Here is a 20,742-nt window from a genome sequence, read left to right as displayed (position 1 = left end):
CTAAGCAGACACGTACAAGCGCTAAAAAACACGGACAGAGAAGAGACTTGGACAACACGAGCGCTTACTTTCAACTGAAGGTTTATTGATACACAAGCACAATTTTATACACCTTGCTGCATGACGTCAAACTGATAGCCCTGCCGACATCACGTGGCTGCTCCCAAAAACATTATTTCCTTTTTAGTCAGTGTGACAGATGGTGCGCTGACGCAGGATGGATCGGCTTTTCTAATCAAATATGCCTCTATTATCTCTCTCACATCCTGACAACTATGTTTGGCCACAATCTTGCTTGCACTGAAGACAGGTTTACATGGTTTCTTATTCTTTACAGCACAATCATGACAATGTTCAGAAAGATTACCGTCTCTATAATTGCCTACCTTCCTCCTGTGTTCCAGTAATCTTTCGTTCAGACATCGGCCAGTTTGACCGATGTACCTAGAGCCACACGATAGAGGAATGTCATAGACCACACCAGAAACACATGGTACAAAAGGATCCCGGTGCTTGATACTGCATGGTTCTTTAGGCTTTAGAAAAGGATAAGTCAACTTGACTAGTTTTTCCTTCTAAAGACTAATCCTAGCCTTCGCTTGGATTCCACTACGTTACCCTCAAGGACCAACTGTTATCTTGCCTTCCCATTACATGCCCCGCCCAAGCCATTTCGACTCGGATGTGAGTTCATTTCGACCAGGATATCATTAGCCCGCGGTTGCTCCCTCACCCACTCTGCCCGGTTCCGGTCCCTTAACATTACACCAATAATTTTTTTTCATAGCTCGCTGCGTTGCCCGTAAAGCTGAATCCTTTTCGTCTTCCTCCATGTTTCTGCCCCATACGCGAGCACCGGTAAGTTACAGCTATTACTTAGTTTTCTCTTGAGGAATATGGGCATAAAAACGGCTGCAACAAAACGGTTGCATAAATGCCTGTCTGTTTACTGACATCGCTTCGTGTCCAAGCATGATAACAACACTCAGCGCACTGAGTTCGTATGTAACCCTGCAGTGACAAAGGCTAGGCGTGTGAAGTACTAGACCGCAGATCAGTTTATATGCTTTATGTTACGCATTCTTCAGCCGCTTCAGATTTTCTTGCTGAACGGCTTGCCCAGCGTCCCTCCCTACTGTTGCTCCCAGCTGGAATCGCTGGGCTCGCCTACTTTGGGCTTAAGGAGTCGTTCTGCTGCCTTCTCAGCTTCGTAAGCGGTTGCATAAAGCCTCTTTTAGAGTTTGACTAATACAGGCAAATTCCACGGCAGCGTAGGGAGCACTGAGCATTTGGAAGTGCAGAAGAAACTCATGGAGGGCGGCGATTTAGCCTCTATAGCAACGCCTCAGAACTATTAATGTTGCCGAGCATCTGGAAGCGCAGAACAAACGGATGAAATATTAAGAAGACAGTATTTTAGAGTTCGCAATGCGAGAGGGTGTTGACGTAATCGAGAGGTGATGGACGTCACAAAATGTAAATAATATTCCATAACTTCTTTTCATATATTGCAGTTTGTGTATGTATCGGTGTCCTTTTCCCACTTGTCATTAACCCAGCAGTGTATAACTTTCAAATGCATTTGTTCACTTTTAATTGTTTTTTCTAGTTTCAAACTACATCTCTGTGTAGCAATCCGTTCAATCGTAAATATTATAAATTCTTTCTATAGACGCTTTACAGCGCAGGGGCATGGGCGCCGCCATATTTGGTCACGTGACCATTACGCCATCGCTGGCCTTCGGGCCTTCTCGTTTCGACGGCTGCCGGCACGATGGTGGCCGGCTGCAACGACTTTTCTTCGGCTCTCGCTGTGGATAACGAGCTGCCGGATGGCACAAAAACTTCGTGTGAGTGCGCATAGAACGAGTTGGTGTTGAAAAATGTCTGCTTGAACCAGCTCACTTACTCGTCTCCTTCAGACTGCCCGGATCGGCTCGAATGTGTCAACAGACCGCGGTCAGCTATCTGCACGTTAATATTTATTGAGGCAATTCACCTTCTAACGCTATTGGTGGACTGCATAGCTTGTTGAACTGCAGATTAAAAGCGAGCGAATGCCTGAAAGCTTGCTTTTTAGAGCTCGATATTTTTGCCGAATGGAGGATGTGTTCACAGCTCTCTCAGCACACTGCACGCGACTTACAACCGAACGTACGAGTGCGTGTGATCGCCGGCCGATTGTCCGGATATTTACTTTATCGTCAGTTAACATTCCCGCTTCCAAAGAAAGAGAATGGATGTCCTTCTAGGGCTCCTTCAGAAGCTCGGCGACCTTCGACTGTGCTATCTTGCTAAGTAAAACTGAAAATTGCTCTGGAGTTCAGCTCCCACAGATGTAGCCAGCCGGAATAATATCAGAAATATGCAATGTCCTGTCATGATAAATTTCACTGCGATCCCATGCATCAGCGCACTTCTGTAGAGCTTTGCACTGGGCTACAGAATTGTATGTCGAAGTGCCTCCTTTGAAGACTTTTGCAAAAGCTCAGTTGCCGCTTCAACCGTGCTAGCTTTAAGTACGCACGACAGTTTAGTGAGCATTGTGCCGACGCCGAGGAAGCACTTATTGCAAAGGTCTATAAAAGCTCCGATCATTCGAAGTATTGGATCAATGTTTGTCGAAGGTGAGAAAGGCGACAGGCATGTACGCTCGTTCTGCCATTCCCGCAGCTACTGCTGGCGCTGAAATAAACTGGCGCGCAGCGTTTGTGATTTGCTTATTTTCTCGTGGAACAACACATTAACGTTTTTTTCTGTTTGGAAGCAGCATGAACTTGCAAGACAGCTCCTCCAAAAACGGCAGCAATTGTGTCGGTTTGTAACAAGCGCGTCTATTTTTCCGACGCTACATCACAGGGATATTAGCTCTAGATATTAATTCAACAAACAGCTAAATTCATTCACAGCTAAATTAATTCAACACTTTGCATGACATCCGTATCGCAGCTTGGTTGTTTAAAAGTCACTTGACGTTCGTACACAAGCTGCGCAGCAGCGTTTCGCACTGCGCGGCGATGCTGCTAACGCCGGCTCCGAAGGCCAGAAGTGGCGGACCTCCAAGTGGCGCCATCTGTCGTGGACAGAGCACAGTGCTCTCTGTAAACGGTCTATAGTGTGCTCGTATGCGACCTTGCACCGTTGTATGTATGTGTTTTATTTTATTTATTATTTACTATTATTTTATTATTCATTATTTTGTAATGGCTCTTAGATGAGCCACAGGCATTTTCAAGGTGTTTTTTTAGCTTTTGGCCTGTGGCTCATTCTAAAGACTGTATACACATTTGTGAAATAAAGCTTGGATTAAATTCAATTCAAAAAGTTATTTGCTTGCTGCGTACATGGTTCGAATCTCGCAGCTGGCAATGGTATGTAGCAGCTTCATTCTGCCGAATGGCATTGTTTTCATGATCTAAACCCGGTTCCCACCGGTTTCGAAGGATGTTCTCGTTAGTTTCCTTGGGGTATGAGCTAGAATCTCAGCTACACTCATGTAACGCTTAAAATGTACTACCGAATTCAGTGTTATAATGCCGACAAGGAAAGGCGGCAAGAATGAATGTATACGGTCCATTTGCACGACAGAACCTTAGCTGTCAAACCTGCTTCAGGAGTGGATAAATGCTGAATTAAAGATATGTTCCGTCAACTGCAGCTGCAATTGATCCATTGACCGTGTTCTCAAACGCATAACGTGACACCTACTTTGTTTCCTTGACGTCTGTGCATAAACAAAATACCAGAAGTATGTGCAGAAGAGCTGATCATCCTTTTAGCTCTTCATGGACGGCATACGTGAGCTCTGTTTTGATGTTACCCACGTAACAGGGGACGAACAAGATGTTTGCTTGTGGCATATTTCTTGGTGCCAGCAGTGTCTCCTGCTGAACTCAGAAGCCTCTTTCGTACCATGTCACGAATCCTGAACTTTCAGCTCTACACACGTGCGATGAGGCAAAGAAGGTTAAATATTTTTACACTGCAGTGTTCTTCCATGGCCAGATTTTGGGCTTAAGTCGCGAAGTTGAATTAGTCCGCCAGCAATCCGGTCAGAGGCTGAATGGGTGACTTTTTTTGTTATCAAGAATATATGTTGCTGAAGAAAGCAAAAAAGGCTTTGAAAAAATTCTAGAGAGCCGCACAAAAAGCCGGAAAAAGTTGAACATATCAAGCCGCAAAATAGGAGAATAAAAATGAATTTTCATTTTGTGCTCTAAAAATAGTGTTGAAAGTTACTGAAGTCATGATATTGTACTTTCTGGTCACCAAAAAAAAATTGCTAGAGAGCAGCTCTTTGGGGTGATGATGATGAATGTTTGTTTAAAACTCCGGGGCATCTCTGGCCAAGAAACACCAAGTCGCAAGTTTTCTCGTCTACACAAGATGTGGTCAGAAGTCTATTTCCAAAGCGTATCACCCCATATAAGCCGAGCACCAGGTCTGGCGAACGCCTGTACTTATTGCATTACCAGTGGATACCCGTGGCACTGGGTATCAAACCCTTCTTCAGGAGGATGCTCACACCATTACGCCACCGTTCTGGTCAACGCTTTAGGGCTACTCCGCACTGGAGTGCCAAGGCGGACCCCTGGCCGTGTTTTAGATAAATGAACGCTACAATGCTGTTAGCACGGATTCTTCCCAGTGCCTACAATGAGGCCCTGAAAGCAGTGGATCTCTTCGGCAAAGACGAAAACTAATGTCACAGTCGGGCCCCTCATGATAATCCGGACTGGGTGGGGCAATCATCTCTAACGGAAGTAAAATGAGAGAAATGAAAGTAATCTTTTTGCACGAAGCTGTCGCTTGTATTTAGAGATTTAATTGTCGATACTGGGAATTGGCGAAAACACCGTGACTGCGAAGCAGGGTCAGCGCGTGACGAATACGTCACCTTGGGTGCCATTCTAGCATCATCGTTCCTTTTAAATTACTCCTTGGTGCGGATGGCGGCAAAACTAACTTCAAAACTTAAGTTCAGCCCTTTTGCAATATACCTTAAGAAGTTAATTTTTTTGATTAATCAACATCATCTATTTTTCACAAGAAAAAAAGGTGGCGAGAGAAAAAGCTGCCTTGTTTTCAGCGTGACGAGGCTCCAGCCTCCCATACAGCAGTCACGTGTACAGCTCAGGCAGTTTCTTCTAAATAGGTAAGAAGCCCCATGATAAAACTTTTCAGCGAGCAGTCATATTCAAAATGCGAGTAAGCAAATAATCAAAACGAATCATATTTGCACAAAACAGATGCGAAAACAGCATTACAGTTCGAAAGAAAATTTAGAAAATCCAGAAGCGATCCAAACTGCTCACAAAGATGGATTGGGCTCCATAGTTCACATCGAAATGTTTGAATAGGCGCAGTAAGAAAAAAGCAAGCACGGAGTGTATTTGTACTCACCTGTCAATTAAAGACACGTGTCGTTAACATTTACGTAGAGGCTGTTACGTACTCAATGAAGTTAAACTGGAAGGGAAATGCAGTGTGCTGGAGCTTCAGAAGTTCGCATGGACAGTACTACACTAAAGCCACCGCAAAAGCTTCTGAAACGGCTCTTGGCAGGCATCTATGTATTTTGTCGTTGGGCTACTTCTAGCTCATGAAAGCTCCGATCACAGTGCAAGTGGTACCTTTACTATCACAGGGTGGTCTTTGTTTACGCTGAGAAAAATTACATAAATGATTGTGCTAACTGCGCAAGCAAATTGCATTTGCTGCCGGCTGTTTGTTTCTGCTACTTATTGGCCGTCATCCTCAATGGTGTTTTGATCGCGCTTCGAGCGTCACCTTCTTGATGCAAATAAGCTTACTTATTATTTTATTTATTAATTGATAGAACATGGTAGTCAATCAATACATATGCACTTCGGTTTCTGTTCAGTGTACCTTCAGGACACATGCTTTGTGGCGCCTTTACACACCTTTTGTAGAGATGAATCATAGGCTGCGAAAGGTGGGAGGAACTGCTCCTCTCGGTTCTCAAGAGACGGAACCCCAGAGAAACTATAATTCCCTGCATCGTAGATTACACCGGACGCCAGATATGACTGGAAAGAGTTCTGAGCACAATGGCTCGACCAGAACACTCAGATAATGCTACGGGGAATCGCGCACCATGTGATGAAAACACGTGTGCTTTGTTCGCAAGAGATAGCTGATAAGGTATTGCAATGGGACTAGAATATCTAAGCCTTTCTATGATTGGCGAAGAACATGAGAGGTAGGAATCGGCCCATCCGTTATCTCTCGGAGCAACAAAAACGAGGAAGGCACTGCCCCATGAAAAAGAAAACGTGCTGTCTCCTTATCCAGACCAGACAAACAGTATGCTGCTGCTCGGCATCCTATATGCTCCATAGTTCATTTTTTGTCGACGGCTTGTCCACAAACGTGTTGAGGCCGCACTATAAGAGTGCCATAGAAATGCATTAAAGGTAATATTAGAAAACGGTCTGCGTGAGAACATAAGGACGACATAAGGGCATGGCGTAAGAATATATTCTTACACCGTGGGAGGAACACACGTCGACTCACACAATTTACACAAGTATCTATTCTGCACGAGATTTCTAAATAGCAGGTGAATATAGAGCACTAGGAAGAAACACCACAAGCAAGGAATGTACCTCAGCCGGTTTAATATAGCGCCTGTGGTGGTGCCAATCTCATAAAGACCTGTAGAAATTGACGTTACACGTAATGCGCTCAACTGAAGCCCGTTTGTTGTTTTTATTACCTCGCATATTTTTTTGTAACTCATTTTGCTAGCCCACGAAATGCAGAACCCGTGCTCTAAAAGGCAACAACGGAAGAAAGGAAAGGCGAACTCTAGCTTTAGTGGCCTAAATAGAATTCAGGCTTTTTGCACCAAGAGCTATCGCTCTTACTATTAAAAAGAAGCTAAAATTACACCGAGATATTAATTTTTTATTTCTTCTTGTGACAGTGCCTACAACAGTGATCATCAGACAATGCTCCTCAGAGAGCTAGCGTTGTTTTTTTTTTAAACATGCTCTCGGAGTATGTGACATATTCTGTCTGCCGCAGGCTATTTTCCAGGGCAGGACTTTTCACGCAACGGTCCTGGTATCCGCTGAGTGTCTTGAAGTTGTTTCGTTGCTGTCGCACCCTCCGTAGGTAAACTCCTTTCACTTGTTTGTCGAGTAGTCATAGCAGAAGCGAACGTTATTCCCCGTACAAGGACCGTGGTATGGCGTATACCAGCACACATGCATCCCAGGTGCTGTAAAAACAATTTTAGTGATGAGCCACGATGCATTTGCATCCAGAGGAATAATAATCAGTGTAGTCGCGAAATGCTAGACACGCTTTCACTTTTCAACAGGGCATATTATTGGAAGAATATTGGACAATAATGTAAAGAACGAGCCAGAAATGGTGCTATTAAAATACTTAGCCCTCGATGAATGCCATACAAATTATAATATCAATGCCTCACAATTAAAGGGTACCAGCCGTAACTCCTGGTACCGAGAATACTTTAATTTTTTGGTTATTTCTGAATGAGAAAGAGAAAACATTTAATTTCTCTAAGAGTTCAGAGGGATCCCAATATAGCATCCTGAATCCCATTTTTTATCTTAAGTATCGGATTTTTCTCGCGTATTAGGAAATGGAAATGCAGAAACGCGTCTTTTGTGTGGTATTCCAGGGGAGAGGGGGGGGGGAGACAGCTTCTGGCAAGTATAGCATCTCAGACAAAGTCCGCAGCACTCATCACCTGTCTGAGGTCTGTCTAAATGAATCGAAAACGAAATGCAATATTTTCGATGAAGCAAGTATTTATGCTGGATTAAGGGACAAAAATAGATTACGGCTCTAAACAACTAGTCTAGGAAAACTTTCCAGCACTTCAGGAGCTGTCCTCTCTCAAATTGTTTCATCACATCAACTTATTAGCTGTACCTACTCAAAGGTCAGAGAAATATTTGCCGCATATAACCTAAGTTATCATTCACTTCCTGTCATCCAGAAAGAAATCAAAGGTAGTTTTCTGGAACTCAGCTATTGTTTGTCAGTGCGGAAAATAAGAGCCAAGAAACCAACGACTGACATAACTTAATGTCTTTTGCAATGGGGAGTTGTGCTCGCGATGGAAAACGTGAATACACGTTGAGCGCAGAATACAGCAAGGGCCAAGACAGCAGTAGACGACACGGGCGCTACATCTACGTCTACTTGTCTGATTTCGTTATTTTCTCTCGCGCCCCATTTTCGTGCGTGGTGAGCCGCTGGCCCAGACCAAGCTGTTGTTGCAACATAAGAACTTGCATTCTCTGGGAGGCACAAAATTACTTTTTATAAAGTTAAGGTAGTCAAAGTGGCGATAAATATATAGGAAAATTTCTAAAATGCTAAAGCATGACTCCATATCACTTGATTCTATCCACAAAGGAACCAAAATGGGTTATTCTTGTGATGATAACAGGCTGTATTTCACAAAGTATAACTCTGGTTAATGATTAGTTTATCAATCTTACCTTGCGTTTGTCTGAAAAACGCCTTCACTGTACGCAAGAGTACTTACCACACAAAGTTTCGTGTCAGATTTTTGTGCAACTAAAATAATGTGAAATCATAATGGCATATTTCTTTTTAGAACCACTAGTCTCGATTAGATTGTTCTTCAGCAATTACTACAGTGTTGTCTCCTTCATCATGACATGAAATTTCTTTAGCAAGTCTTCTGTGGCTGCTTGAGGGCTTGACGGAGCTTCATGACGTTGTGAAAGACTACCATTTTGTGAAAGACAAGTTACTAGCGAGATCTTATTTCTAATGCTATCTCCTTCATCGCGTGTTCATCTGCTGGTAGCATTAAAGCAAAAGGTAATACCTTCTTCACGAATGAAGCATACGAAACCGCTTTTAGACTGTGTGAGCCTACATTGAAAGCAGGCGACAGCTATACATAACAGCCTTGGCTTTGAATAACCTACAGTTATCGTTTCATCGGCATGCAACCAGTCAGGGGAAAGAGCGTCATAAAGATATGGGAAGCCTAGGTAGTGATCTTTTTCATGTGTGCATAGTTGTTAGGTCATATAAATCGTACATATTTAGAGAGGTTACGAGAGAAAACAACAAAGTTCACATATTCTCCCGCGTCCTCCATATCCTGAGTTGCTTTGGGACGCAAAACCCCATGAAACTAAAACCAAGGCCACACATTACCTGATAAATATTTTTCATCTAATTAAACATGAAGCAGATTGCGAAATGCAGCGTTCAGTATGTGGCAATGAAAGAAACCGCTGAGCAAAAAGGATAAACTTATGCGTCCGGGAATCCATTTTTCAGTACTGCTCAGAAGTCCAGTAATGCAACCTGACTTCGAAAAAAAAAATTATTGAAATGGAGCTATGTTCTCTGCACACATTCTAGCAACGTAATGACTGCGTTTATATTTCGTTCCGTCGGTTGTTCTGACATGCTTGCAAGCTGCAGTGAGTGGGAAGCATATAGCCGAATTCGGAACAACAAACTTAAGACTTACGTTCGTCTTCTACGATGATTGGAAATAGCATCCTTATCATTTCATGGCGTAATAAAGTTTCAGAATCAGACTATTCATGTGATTCACAAAAAAGAAGAGCAATTTATGCCAAATAGTAGTTATTTAGCAATAGCGGAAAATAGAAAAGTTCCCAAACTCACCGAACGCTGTGCTGACAGCGGCAAGAAAAATGTAGACCTTTATGTTGGCTAGAAGTGGTGAACCCTTGATGGCTCGTGCCAGGCAGCTGCCGACTCTTGTATCGACTAGAACAATGGCGTAAGAGCGCTGCTTGCGCCAGCCATTGTGTGCATTTTTCAAGCATGCTAGATAAAGCTCTCAATGTAGCTGAGCCCTCCCCATGGGGCTCATTTTTTATCATTTCATTTTCTACTTATTTCCTTTCCAACATTATCAATGACAGCAGCCCTCTGCGAGATCGCCATTGATAGGTTTCAAGCAATTTGTTTCGCCGGATCTGCTATCAGAGGCGAACTCAGCCAATGACGAAGAGGCAAAATGAGCGAATCAGGCAAGAACACACCGCACCGCTTTCCTTCTACAGCCATATTGTAATATTTGGTACTGAAGGCCCATTTGAAACAATGAGCTCAACACTTGCGAGAACGATGTCTTACTCCCGCCAGAAGTTTGTTCCACGAATTAATATTATTTATTATTGTAAGAAATTTGCTCCTGCTCACACTTGCCGGCATTATCTCCCAATAAAGAGAGGAATAGGGAGTGAAAGAACAATGGCTACTTCACGGCCTCGCGAACTTCCTTTGTGAAACCAGCCTATCGAAAGTGCGAATGCCCCGTTCGAAAAGCATCCACAAAGGGTTTTATTCCTCTGCAGTAAAAATTAAAATGAACTTTTCCTCATCATTAAGTACACCAAAATAGTGCGGAACTGTTGTGCACGTTGCAAAGGAGAGATGTTGAATTGCTATCTTCTTGTATTCCTCACTGGAAACCTAGAAGTTGCCACTGTGAAGACTATTCAAATGTTTAAGCTATCATTAGTAATTTGTATTCCTCACTGGGAACCTAGATTTGCCGGTATAAAAAGTATTGAAATCTTGATACTTTCATGAGTATTTTAAATCATATGCCCAGCACCGCTTTCCTCTTCTCATTGACGGCTTCGGCAAAAACTGGCGCGCATGTGCAAAGCCGTCAAAGAGAAGAGGAAACTGGTCTGCACCATAAACCACGAGTGCAAGTTCGTTCCTTGCACTGCTGGCGTTGTATACCGCATACCCCTCTCCTGCGGTAGATGGTACGTGGGTTAGTCTGGACGCTGCCTAAATGACCGGCTACGAGAGCACCGCACGCTGGTGCATTCGTTGGCGGGGGGCAGCCATTTGGCCACGCATTGTAAGCGGTGTCGGTGTGTGCTGGCGTTTGATGCCACGTGTGTGCTTGGTAGGGGAGGCACAAGGTTAGGCCGTGAAATTTATGAGGCTTATCACATCAACAGGGACGGTGATAACTGTGTCAGCACGACATCACTTGCCTTGACCAGAAAAGAAGCAATGTATCTCCGAAGCAGTTTGCCAAATTTTGATTAGTTTGTGCTCGTTTTAACCCAGTGTGCGCATGTGCCACAGAAGTGTTTTTAAGTACCTGTTTGTCGTACTAAATCTTCCGTTGATGTTTAGCGCTCGTCCTGTCTCCTTCTATGTCTTTGTCCTAGTTTTATTGCACTAGTCTTTTAACTAACGAAGCAACGGGACACCTGCCATAGTAAAGTGCAGGACAGCTCACTTTGTCGTGGCAGCTTGCATGGGAAAGCAGGGATGAAGATTTAGGTGACTATCATTCTCAATAAAGTTTTTCGGGTCACATGGTATATGCGACCGCGCAAACAAAATAGATACACTAGAAGAGCAAAACTGAAATATGCACTGTGCCTATACGCCAGAAGAACTGAGGATTGGGCGAGTTGGTGGTGATCCATTGTAGAAAAACCAGCGCTTACGAACACGGACAGAGGACAAGGGAAACAGACTGACGGCGCTGAGTTGGTCCAGGTTGCTACACATAAAAGAAGCCCAGGTACAAGAAATGAACTGCAGAACTGAGGATTGGGCGAGTTGGTGGTGATCCATTGTAGAAAAACCAGCGCTTACGAACACGGACAGAGGACAAGGGAAACAGACTGACGGCGCTGAGTTGGTCCAGGTTGCTACACATAAAAGAAGCCCAGGTACAAGAAATGAACTGCAGAACTGAGGATTGGGCGAGTTGGTGGTGATCCATTATAGAAAAACCAGCGCTTACGAACACGGACACAGGACAAGGGAATCAGCGCCGTCAGTCTGTTTCCCTTGTCCTCTGTCCGTGTTCGTAAACGCTGGTTTTTCCACAATGCCTATACGCCACCATCTTTACGCACACTAGGCGGTTTTAGTATACCGGAGACGTATTAGCGTAGACTTGTACTGGTTTACCGGATGCCGGCAGCACAAGCGCACTGGGCGCGCTTGGCCGCAAGCATGCCACTGCGCATGTGCATGCAGGAGGCGTCAGGTAAACCCGTATACGTCTACGCTAATACGCCTCCTATATGCTAAAAGTCTACTATCGATGACATTCTTGCAGTCCACTTACAACGACGCATACACGCGTACGCACGCATGAAGGTGCCTCACTTGTAGCCACATCTCACACCAGATCTTTACCCTCCTAACGTGTCTTGCGGTTATGTCCATTGGATAGCGTTCTGTGCGCGGTCTTCAGTTCACATCTATGGGAGAGAATAAAGTGTTCATCGTTGCTCTTTCATGTTTAATCAAGAGTGAAGCTTATTTTATTATAATGCAGGAAATATTCCAGGGATTCCTGCAGCCGCTACCATGTGTTATAAACACTTTCTTTTTAAAACATTGTGTGACTGCTATTAGCTGTGAAGCATTTGCAATAATCGACTGAGTACGATGAAACATAGTTTCCCGTCGAACTCAATATTTCAAAGAATTCGAAGAAAGAAAAGAGGTTGATTTGCATTCTTAGGGCCAAATGCAAATTAGGTGCGCCAGCAATTCGATTTCCATTTAGGTTTCGGTGTTCAGATCTAGTGTTCCTGGGCGACAATTATTCGGATAAAGATACAAGAAAATTGGTTTTCAGGAAAGGAAGTGACGCAGTAACTGTCTCACATATCTCGGTGGATACCTGAACCACGCTGTAAGGGAAGGGGTAAAAGAGGCAGTCAAAGTAGAAAGGAAGAAAGAGGTGCCGTAGTGCAGGTCTCCGGAATAATTTTGATCACTTGGGGCTCTTTAACGAGCACTGACATAATACATGGGTGCCTTTTTTATGTTCCATTCGGTCATTCCCTCCTTTACAGTCACCTATCCATAGGAGTCACCATTCCTAACGCAGTGGTGCAGCGGTTAATAAACGGGCCACAGTTCTTGGCAGGTGCTACCATCGGTGGGACTTGGTTTGGACTGCAACCCAGGTTTCACCTATCGAGCAGCTTCTCGTGATTGAGCTGCCATCTGACACGGTCGGCAGGTTTGCTATGTATACAAGGTGTTTCACCTAAGACTTTACTCAGGTGTTAAAAATGGGCTTTTTGAGTTAGAAGAGCGATTTTAAAGCATAGCATTGCCAGCGGTGTAGTACATCAGAAAACAACTGAGACGTGCTAACTAGCAGGATGGTAATACTGAATAGTTAAGTTTTTCTCTATTACTGTTAGGCTCTTAATTACTCAAAGGTGTGTAGCCAACCGCAATTAATATTCAGATCAGTTTTTATAATTTCGAGAATGTGGTTACCCTCGGTGCTGCGGCCGAACAAAGTTTGGCTGTTTCGTTCGGCTGTTTGTAGAGTTGAACCCCCTGGTTGAACACTACATTAAAGCGCCTAAGCAACAAAAAGAAAAGACAGTATCGAACAGCTAAACGCTTAAACACCCCTTCCGCTTGGGAAAAATACTACACCACTGACAAAACGCTTCAATCACTGATCACTAGAACTAAGCGCGCCTTCTATTCAAATACATTGCCTAATATGCTACTCACAAATCCTAGACAATTCTGGAAAATTATTAACCCAACCCAATCCAATCCCTTATCTCTTCTCGACGAACACAACAATCCTATTCCTGATCCGGCAGTGCCTCAAGCTCTAAATTCCGTATTTTCATCCGTATTTACTAATGAGCCTGATGATAACCTCCCAGATTTCCCGCAATACAATCACCCAGTCATGCCTGCCATTACCTTTGACGCTATTGGCATCGAGAATTTAATAGACAACCTTAAGGTCTCATCCTCAGACGGTGTCGACGGGATAAACTCCAAACTACTCAAGAACACAAAAAATATTACAAGCCTAATACTCTCGTACATATTTCAGCAATCATTATCATCTGGAGTGGTGCCACAGGACTGGAAGGTAGGCAAGGTGATTCCAGTACCAAAAAAAGGTTTGCCGTCTTCATGCAAGAGCTATCGTCCCATATCCCTCACAAGCATTTGTTCGAAGTTAATGGAACATGTAATTTACTCTCACATCGTCAATTTCCTTATATCAGTAAATTTCTTTCATCCTTGTCAGCACGGTTTCCGAAAAGGTATGTCATGTGACACTCAACTAGCTCTCTTCATTAATGACGTTAGTACTAACCTAGACCTTAACATACCAGTGGATGCATTATTTTAGAGCGCAGCTCTTTGGCGTCCGTTCCTGGGTTTCGCGTCGTTGTCGGCGTTGTCGTCGGCCTCGTAACCAGCTCCGCCTCCCTTTCATCCCCCCAGCGCTAGCAGCGACCGACTGATACCGCTGGATGCCGCTGACGCCGCTAGAGAGTCAAGATAACGTGGCTGCATAGAACACCGTCGCCGCCATGCAGAAAGAGGAGGAAAGGGTCCCCGCCCCCCCCCCCCCCCCCCCTGTTCTTGTGTGGCGGATAGGGTGCTCTTCAATTGCCGACGCACCGGTTATTTCACGTAGGCCCCGGCACGTCGACGAATACGTGACCACCTTCCCACGGCTAGACCTGGTTCTTAGCGCTGCGGAAGCGAGGGTATCATATTGTTTGTGTCGGCATCGGCGGCGTTGTCCCTGAAACCAACTTCGCAGCTGGGGTTGACTCACTATCGAAAAGGTGAAACAGCTTATTTGCTGCGCTCAAATTTCGCATTAGGAAGTAACGTAATCGTCGGTAATTTTTTTTGGATTTTGAGAAAGCTTTCGACAAAGTTCCCCATAGACGGCTTTTTCTTAAACTTTCACGACTGAACCTTAACCCTCTCATTCTTGATTGGATACGAAGCTTCCTCACTAACCGTCAACAGTTCGTACATGCTAATGGACACTCCTCCCCCTTGCACCCCGTTGTTTCTGGTGTGCCACAAGGCACAGTACTCGGCCCTTTGCTTTTCTTAATCTACATTAATGACTTGCCTACTGGTATCACTTCTAACATGCGATTGTTTGCAGATGACTGCGTAATATTATGGCCTATCACTAACACCAGCGATCCCGAAATATTGCAAGCAGACCTGGACTACATCGAATCTTGGTGCAGCAAATGGCTCATGTCTTTAAACACTAATAAAACATCGTTAATTACATTTCATCGCAGGCAGTCCTTTGTTTCACCAAATTACTATATCTCTGGCTCCGTAATTTCCGCTGTTGAATCTTATAAATACCTTGGTGTCACCATTTCTAATTCCCTGAACTGGGCGTCCCACATTTCTAACATTACTAAAGACGCCAACCGCGTACGCGGTTTTTTACGTCGTAACCTGCGTCTAGCACCTCCTTGTATAAAACAGCTTACCTACATAACACTCGTCCGTCCCAAATTGGAGTACGCATGTGCAGTTTGGGACCCTCATCAGACAAATCTTTCTCTCGCCCTCGAATCCATCCAAAATTGTGCAGCAAGATTCATTCATTCGAACTACTCCTATCATTAAATTGTCACTAATATGAAGTTGCAATCTAATCTTCCATCCCTCGATTCGCGACGTAAAATAGCCAGACTATGCCTTTTTCACAAGTTTTACCACTCATCACTTGGAAGCTGTGACATCGACCCTGCACATCGAGCCTCTCACCGCCTTAACCACGGCAAAGAAGTCTACCCGCCATCAGCACATACCACTGCGCATCTGAACGCTTTTTTCGTTCAGAGAGCAAAGGACTGGAATCACCTTCCTGCCGAAGCAGTTCGCCACATCCATCCAGACTGCTTCAAGTCATTCATCGAAAGAATAACATAACGCCTGTAATAAGCCCACCCCTCATGTAATACCCCAACTGAGGCATTTGAGGTATAATAAATAAATAAATAAATATGTGCGCTGTAGAGGTTGGTTTGCCTGTAAGCTTCTCGAAACCGCATGGATTTTGGCGCGATACGGCGAAAATTTGTTGGACCACAGCGCCGAAACCGCGTTTTCGAAATTAAAAAAATTGACATGGATATTAGTTACGGTTGTCTACACATTTCTCAATAACTAAGGAGCTTAACCGTAATAACTAAAAACTTACATATTCAATATTAGTTAACCAGCCTGCTAGTTAGCACGTCATAGCTGTTCTCTGAAGTACTACAGCGCTGGCAATGCTATGCTTTAACTCTGATGCTACAACTCTGTTGCAGACGCTAAAATCGAAAAACAATGCTTTAATGACGCCAATAATGAAGTGATTTCTTCCTTAAGCTCTTTTCCGGACAAAGTATTGAGAAATTAAGAAATATTTGACTATCCCCTGACGCTTGCAAGACCACAAAGAAAATTTCTAGCTACCAAAGCTTTGTTTTGTTTTTATGGCTGCGGTTCCAAATTTAGAGATATTATTTTATGTCCTCACCGCTAGCGTCCATATAATTATCTCTAGCGTTCACTGAATGTAGAAGAGGAAAACGGGAACAATAACCACCGAGTACACAAGAATCATTGGCATCGTACTCGGCTTCTAATGGGGTTGGGTGCTTGGGAAATGGGTGTTTGACCCACCCTGAGTAGACAAAATCGCCTTGTTCGATGGTGCTTTTCGGCCACCGATACTATTGCGCCGCAAGAAATCAAGAAAAGTGAAATAAGCGTTAAATTAAAAGTGACAAAGGTGGAAGTGGCGAAATTGATTGATTGGATGGGATGAAAATCGATTGTCGTCAAAAACAAGAGAGCGACTAATTAAGAAAAAAAGAAAACAATTGGAATCATTTTATGATTGCCACAAGGCATTTTGCTATCGTTTCGAGCAAGGTCAAGAATAAGGAAATAAATAAATAAATAATCAAAATAAATAAATAGAAGGCGTCCTCAATCTGAAGAGCGAGTGCAGCATTGACACTAGAAAATCCATTGCTAAGGCTCTCTACCAAGGACGACGAGCTCTCTACTACAAAAGGATAGTAGCACAAGCGCCTTGAAGGCAAGTTGATAAAAGCTTGAAACCACCTTCTGTGATCAGCCATCCTTGTTTGTAATCGCTCTAAACTGACTGCCGGGCTTGTGCGCCTTCACCGTGAAGAAGACAAGCGAAGAAATGGATATGTATTGGTTCAAGTGTCGGGCTTGTTTTTTTTAATGTGTGCTTTTTAAAGTGACTCAGCGCTGCGGGAAGCTTTTCACCACACGCGTGTTGTCAGGGTTTTCAGATATGTTGAAGATTTTTGATTACTCTAAATATATTATGAACTCACCAGCTAACTACGGCTGCGGACAAGATTTTAAAGGTTTTGTTCAACTCTACGCGAGTCGGAAGCGGGCGGTGTTGGTGAGGTAACAAACGCGGGTTAATGACATCCTAGTTGAAATAAATAGGAAGAAGAGGGCTCGGGCAGGGCATGTAATGCGAAGGCAAGATAACCGCTGGTCCGCAAGGGTAACGGAGTGGATTTCAAGGGTAGGCAAAAGCAGCAGGGGGCGGCAGAAAGTTAGGTGGGCGGATGAGATTAAGAAGTTTGAGGGAATACGCTGGCCACAACTTTAATTGGGGGGACATGGGAGTTAATTGGGGAGACATTGTTTGTATTGTACGTGAGGGAGTACGTGCTCAAGAGTACGCGTTCGTTCGATTCGTTCAAAGTGAAGGAACTCCGGTAAAACTTAACAACTGATTTAATTGGCCGAATGGTAAAACAAGAAAACTTTACACTGAGATTGGAAGCACGGCCTTTCCGTTGAGCGTCTCACAAGACACTGTCCCTTCGCTGCCGGGGCGAATCCTCCTTTCTCCCTCTTCTGCCGCCGCTCCCGCCTCTCCGACCTTGGACAGTCAAAGAGTTCCCGGAAAACGGCGACGGGCAACCGCGCTGCCCGACCTCAAAGCCTGCCGGCCGGTTCAGGGACGCTCGCGAGGGGACGGCCACGGGAACCCCTTTCGGGCGCCTGCCGCCTGGTCGGTTCGCGCGCACAAACTCACACACGCACACACAGGCGCGCACACACATGTACAAGGGTCCTTGACCGAGGAAATCGCGTGTCGAATGGCGCCGCATCTTGTCCCCCTTTTCGCCTCCGACAGACATGGGAGAGGCCTTTGCCCTGCAGTGGGCGTAGTCAGCCTGTTGATGATGATGATGACGCGAGCCGCCGAGCCATTTCGCGGAGCCCAGGAAAGGCCATACTGCGCATGCGCGAGGAGCAGTGACGTCACACGGCGCACAGCTGGCGCGCCGCTGCCATCACTGCGCGGGGGACTCAGAGGTGCCGCCGCCGCGCTCGCCAGTTGCGCTTGCGCAGCAGCGGCGCATAGCTAGCGTGCCGGAGCCGCTGCCGCGCGCTCTCCATCGCCTCTCTCTTTCCCCTCATTGCTTTCGCAATCCGACAGGTTTAACCAGAGCTAAACCACTGCTAATTTTTTATCGCTTGTTTCAACAACAAGGTCTTTACTAAAGACTTACCCTCTCACAGCAGAAATGAGAAATAAAGTTTGATTGAGAAATAAAGTTTGTATCTGGCGGACACATATGGAGGAAGTATCATACAAGGTCTCCATAGGTACTTTTGTCTTATCAGTCTGCACTCAAAATTTCATGGTTACATTCAGAATTGTGAAACTGTATTTCCTGAATGCTCGGGAAAATGTTGCTCGCTTGTTACTCAGCAAAGCCTTGCAGAGCAGTTGGTCCGGCTAAAAGCTTCCAGTTCCCTGTCCTCTTTGTTGTTGCAAGAAAAAAAATTACCGACGATTACGTTACTCCCTAATGCGAAATTTGAGCGCAGCAAATAAGCTGTTTCACCTTTTCGATAGTGAGTCAACCCCAGCTGCGGAGTTGGTTTCAGGGACAACGCCGCCGATGCCGACACAAACAATATGATACCCTCGCTTCCGCAGCGCTAAGAACCAGGTCTAGCCGTGGGAAGGTGGTCACGTATTCGTTGACGTGCCGGGGCCTACGTGAAATAACCGGCGCGTCGGCAACTGAAGAGCACCCTATCCGCCACACAAGAACAGGGGGGGGGGGGGGACCCTTTCCTCCTATTTCTGCATGGCGGCGACGGTGTTCTATGCAGTCACGTTATCTTGACTCTCTAGCGGCGTCAGCGGCATCCAGCGGTATCAGTCGGTCGCTGCTAGCGCTGGGGGGATGAAAGGGGGGAGGAGCTGGTTACGAGGCCGACGACAACGCCGACGACGACGCGAAACCCAGGAACGGACGCCAAAGAGCTGCGCTCTAAAATGAAGGTCGCAGCAGATTCCACTAGGCTAAGAGAAGCGGCAAAAAATATTGAGGTCATGCCATACCACAAGTAAATTTCCCACGGGCGGAAAAAGTGTCCGAAAAATTTGATGTTAACTTGGTGTTTGACGATAGTTCACGATTCGCTGGTACCTCAATATTTATTTTAGTTCGGTGCAGGCGTTTGGGCTATCGGTTATGCGGTCAAGGCCATTTTTATTTTTATTTTTGCTTGGGCTGCCCATGATTTAAGGAATGTTTCGCGTCCTAACCTAACAAGCGCGACCTAACAAGCGCGGGCATACATGTGCATGTCACCGCGACTAGCAAAAGTAGCATGTCTCTGGAGATCCTGAATGGGATCCTTGCTGCTTTTTTTCTGATATATGATTCGTCGGCATCAGATTCTGGTGATATGATTTATCCCAGGTGCGCTCTTTTGTCTCCGCTATCGCATTCAGTGCAACCTGCTCAGAAGTTGCCTGTGCCGTTTGTTTGGGATAAGATATTTCGTTAATCGTAATAAACAGCGTTGTTTTGATAGTTTTTTCGGTTCATCTTCGCGGAATAGCAGCAGCTGACTCCAGCATCAAGCTTGCAGCGTGCAGCAGGCTTGTTGTGCAGTGCACAGTGCAAGCTTCATGTGGGCCCACACTGCTCCAGCTCATGTTTTGTTGAACAAAACGAAGAAAATTCACGGGAACAAAATGGGGGCTACAAATCGTATTGAAAGCATCTTCTAAACTACCTGCATTTGTATAGAAATGGTCTTCCTGTGCTCTTTCCTAGGCGTTTTTTACGACGTTCGGTATGTATAAAACTATGAGAAGTTTCTTGACTACACCTAGAAGATGGATTCTGAAACGTGTATTGACTAGGGAATTAGACGAGCTAAGTGACTGATTTAAGACGTTAATCAGTTGAAAGTGGATTGTCGACACGGTTTAATAGACATTTGTCTCGCTTCAGATAGCTCATTTTAAGACGTGTTATATCCCAGTTTGTGGTAGCTGGGTTGTTAGTTTCCTGTTAAAAATAGTATCATCATTTTACTCCGTAAGAAATATTTCTGGCATAATTGCCAATTTTGGATGTATTAAGGCTACGTAAAACAAAACATTTCAGTGGTTTCACTATATTCTTCAGGCACGTTCGGTTACAAGAAGCTTCTATAGTTGGCACCAGCTGCTCCAGCGACGTACCAAAGCAGCTGCAGAGCGGCAGCTTGCGAGGAGGAGAGGAGGTGGAAAAATCTTTGTTTAAGACCCAGCACTAAGGCTCAGTGAAGAAGAGCGCTTGCTCGGCCAAGGCCTGCAGGTAATCTGCCGAGCCCGAGTGAAGCCATTCACTCCACGAAGGAGGGGGAGGGCAAGAAAAATCAGAAGAGGTGGTAGGTGGTGGTGAAAACATTTATTAATCATAGAGAGAGGTGTTGGGGGTCGTGACCTGAAGGGTCACGCCCTTACAATTACAAGCACTAGGTGGGATGCCTAGTCAGGCACACCATTGGCGTTTGCCGCAGCCCGGGCGCGCTGCGTTAAGGCCCTTTGGGCCT

This window comes from Amblyomma mixtum, chromosome 8, assembly GCF_055824585.1.
Source record: "Amblyomma mixtum isolate Tamu chromosome 8, ASM5582458v1, whole genome shotgun sequence".
Lineage (NCBI taxonomy): Eukaryota > Metazoa > Arthropoda > Arachnida > Ixodida > Ixodidae > Amblyomma > Amblyomma mixtum.
This window is presented reverse-complemented; position numbering follows the sequence as displayed.